This window comes from Penaeus monodon, chromosome 10 (assembly GCF_015228065.2).
Source record: "Penaeus monodon isolate SGIC_2016 chromosome 10, NSTDA_Pmon_1, whole genome shotgun sequence".
Lineage (NCBI taxonomy): Eukaryota > Metazoa > Arthropoda > Malacostraca > Decapoda > Penaeidae > Penaeus > Penaeus monodon.
Window position 1 is genome coordinate 32,156,351 of NC_051395.1, and position 4,256 is coordinate 32,160,606.

Below are 4,256 nucleotides of genomic sequence, written 5' to 3' on the forward strand. Positions count from 1 at the left end.
GTGCTAAAACCTATATGTACTGCACTAGTGCCGCTACCGGAAGTAATAAAAAGTAATAATCGCAAACATTAATAATAATCATCATTGTGTTATCCATAGTCCTATTACTATACTCAGTACAATCTCAGGAACTAATCAACTGACACTTGGCATAGTTACAGTATATACATATATATATATATACACATAAAAATACACAAACAAACATATATATACATGTATATATGTATGTATATGTATATATATGTATATATATAAATACATATGTATATATATGTATATGTATGCATATATATATATATATATATATATATATATATATATATATATATATATATATATATATATATATATATATATGTACATATACATATATATACACATATACATATATATACACATATATATATATATATATATATATATATATATGTATATGAATGTGTATATATATTATGCATATATATGTATATGTATATGTGTATATGTATTTGTATATATGTATATATATGTGTGTGTGTATGTACATATACATACACACACGCATATATATATATATATATATATATATATATATATATATATATATATATATATATATATATATATATATGTATGTATATATACATATATATATATATATATATATATATATATATATATATATATATATATATATATACAAGATAATTCTCATGTTTTTTGTTATTGAAATTTGCAGTCTTCAACACAATTAACATTTCTCAAAAGGGTGAGATGCCAGTTTATCGACTGGACAACTAAAGGATCATCCTCATCATTATTACTATTATATTGTCATTACTATTATATGGTCATTATTTTCATCATTTTGATGATGGGTTTTAAATCTAACTTTTACTTTTTTCGTTTTTATTTATTCCTTTTGTATTCTTCTTATTTTCAGTTTTTCCCAGTATTTCTCATTTATTTTTTTATCTTTATTTTATTCATTTTTATAATATATGTATAGTCATTGTTATTATGACTACTGTTATTATCATTGTTATTACGATTACCAATATCATTATAACATCACCATCATCACTGGTCTCGAAACATGCAATCACTGGTATTAAGCACCGGTAAGAAACGGTCGTTACATATCTCATGGCTTCACACATTTCCTCTAAATCCATCTCGTTGAGTCCTCTTCGTACTTTTGCCGAGTCTTTACATTTATTCTCGTCCTTTCCGGGGTCATATTATCGCTACAGTTCCACTCATTATGTTAGTTACCATTACTATGTTTTTGTTTAATATGGATTACCATACTATAAACATTTATGATATGCAAAGAATAGTCCTATCCAAAGACAATGACAATGATAATAATAATAACAAAACAACACTGATGATGATGGTGATGGTGATGGTAATGGTGATGATTGTGATGACGATGGCGATGGCGATGGCGATGGCGATGGCAATAGCGATGATGATGATAATGGTGATGGTGATGATGATGATGATGATGATAATGTTAAATAAATAAATGATCATGATATTAACTCTGATGGCAATGATTATCAATATGAACTCATTTCACAACCAGATGTAAGATATAAGGTGATTTATTGCAATTAGCGAGTATTGTATATAAATGACAAGTTAACAGCACACCATTTACATGAAGAAAGAAATACTCTCTTGGCCAGTAACACGAGAAGATAAGAGCCCAGTACTATTATACAAATTAAGAAACCTTGGTATTTCAGTTTTCTTGGCCGTTTACCACAGAATGAAAAAGACGAAATATATGAGAGTAAGGCAATTTATTCTCGGCTAGATTACACAATTGTCGAAAGAAATGGCATCGAACTGACACACTGTAAGCCAAGCAAGATATACTGGTGAAAAGGGCAGTGAATGTATTAACTACTGCATTTGGAAAGTCGATAGTTAGGTATGAGGTTTAGCTCGATGAAACTGGATTGCCGCTTGCTACGGAAGAGCTGCTGAAATCCATATAGGTATCGTACATACAGCGTTGCCCAAATATTATTATTTATGCTGTTCTATCATCCATGTACTTTATATCTATTCGGGCATATGTACCACGGATACATACACGTACACATGTATATATACGTATATACAGATATGCATACATATTCTGTGTGTGTGTGCGCGCGCATATATATATATATATATATATATATATATATATATATATATATATATATATATATATATATATATATATATATATATATATATATATATATATATTATATATGTATATGTATATACATACATCTATAAATACATAGGCCTACACATAATTATATATTATATAAATGGATATGCACATCTAAAGGTATTATTTGACTACTTACCCGGAAATACTCATAAGTATTTTGTTAACTTATATTTCCATCTATAACACAAGCATCAATATTTTCACGATAATGCACTAGTCATGAGATAATATATTAAGGCAATATATCAATGCCTGTGTTCTAGATGAAAGTTTATCAAAACGTACGCTATATGTATATATGTGCATGCTTGTACTTAACTTTTCATTCTACTGTACCTATGTACTGCGCATTAATGAAGTTATTAACCTGTAAATGTGTAATAAATCAAAATATAATTGGATAAAAATGAGACCAGTTTTTTCGCCTTATTGTTATTACCTATTATCATAAGTACACATTTTCATTACTTACGGAAAACAAAACATTCTACTTCACTGAGAGAATGACATAATAATAATAATAATAATAATAATAATAATAATAATAATAATAATAATAATAATAATAATAAAATAATGACAACAACAACAATAATAATAATAAAAAGGAATGATATGATAATAATAATAATAATAATGATAATAATAATGATAATAATAATAATAGTAATAATAATAATAATAACAACAACAATGATATTAAAGGTAATAAAGGTAGGTAGTAATGATGATGATAATCATACCTAGGAACGAGGCGGTTTCGAAGCATTACCAGACCAATCACATGGAAACGAAGGTGAGTCAGGTCATTTAAGACCTCACCTTACAATAAACTCACTTGGTATATCAGTTGACTATTTATAATCGTGTACGTTTTTAATTATGTTTCTGCAAACCCTAACACTATAAATTATGCAAAACGCCAGTTATATAAGGCCTTGTGGCGCAACGGATAACGCGTCTGACTACGGATCAGAAGATTCCAGGTTCGAATCCTGGCAAGGTCGATATTAAAGCTTTTAAACGTATTGTCAGAGTAATAAACTTCCCTATTATTTTTTTTATCTCGGTTTTCTCTTGATATTCAAAATTATATCATATTAAATGCAAATACTTATTCAATATTTAATGAAGCTGGCACAGACAGTTATATATTTCAAAGTTTCGCATACACCATTTCTGCCCTATTTAAGAAACCGTCATGTCTAAAACTGGAATTTATAGTAAACCTACACTAATAATACGGCGTTTTTTTTAATTCGACATCCCTCTTTCTCTATGTATAAATAAATACATAAATATAACTAGATATATATACATATACATATTCATACGTATATGGATGTGTATATATATGTATATATAAAAGTATATATATAGACATGTACATATATGTACATATACACTGTATATGTATATATACATACATATATGTATATATATACATTTATACTTATAGATATGTATATATATATGTATATGTATATAAAACATATACATATACAATATATGCATAAATATACATACACATACATATGTGCGTGTAAATATAAGTATATATATACATTTGCATATATATATATGCATATGTATATATGTTTATATACATACATATTAATATATATATATATATATATATATATATATATATATATATATATATATGTTTATATACATATGCATATATATGTTATATACACATGAACTTATATAAACTGTATATGTATATTGTATATATGCGTGTATGTGTGTGTGCACGCGTGCGTGCGTGTGTGTGTGTGTGTGCTTGCTTGCGTGCGCGTGTGTATTGTCACAACGTGACGCTTTAAATACGCAATTTTTCTTTAGACCTAGTAAAAAAAACTTTCAGTTCTTACTACCTAACGGTGATTATCTCAGTCACGTTTATTAATTGCAATAAAGAGAAATATTTGCCTTAGTGTTTATCTTGGCCTAATTCAGATAGAAAATATAAAACCTGGCATCCCCTCCTAACTACTGTCCCAGCTCTAAATACAAGAGGATTAAAAATTAA

The 4,256-nt window shown here is 26.9% G+C and overlaps 1 non-coding gene across 1 annotated transcript; it reads left to right on the forward strand.

The window, feature by feature from the left end:
* The first annotated feature begins 3,155 nt into the window (after nucleotides 1–3,155).
* Trnar-acg lies at nucleotides 3,156–3,228 on the forward strand. Its single transcript has one exon. It is a non-coding gene; the product is annotated as a tRNA-Arg (tRNA).
* The last annotated feature ends 1,028 nt before the right edge of the window (nucleotides 3,229–4,256 follow it).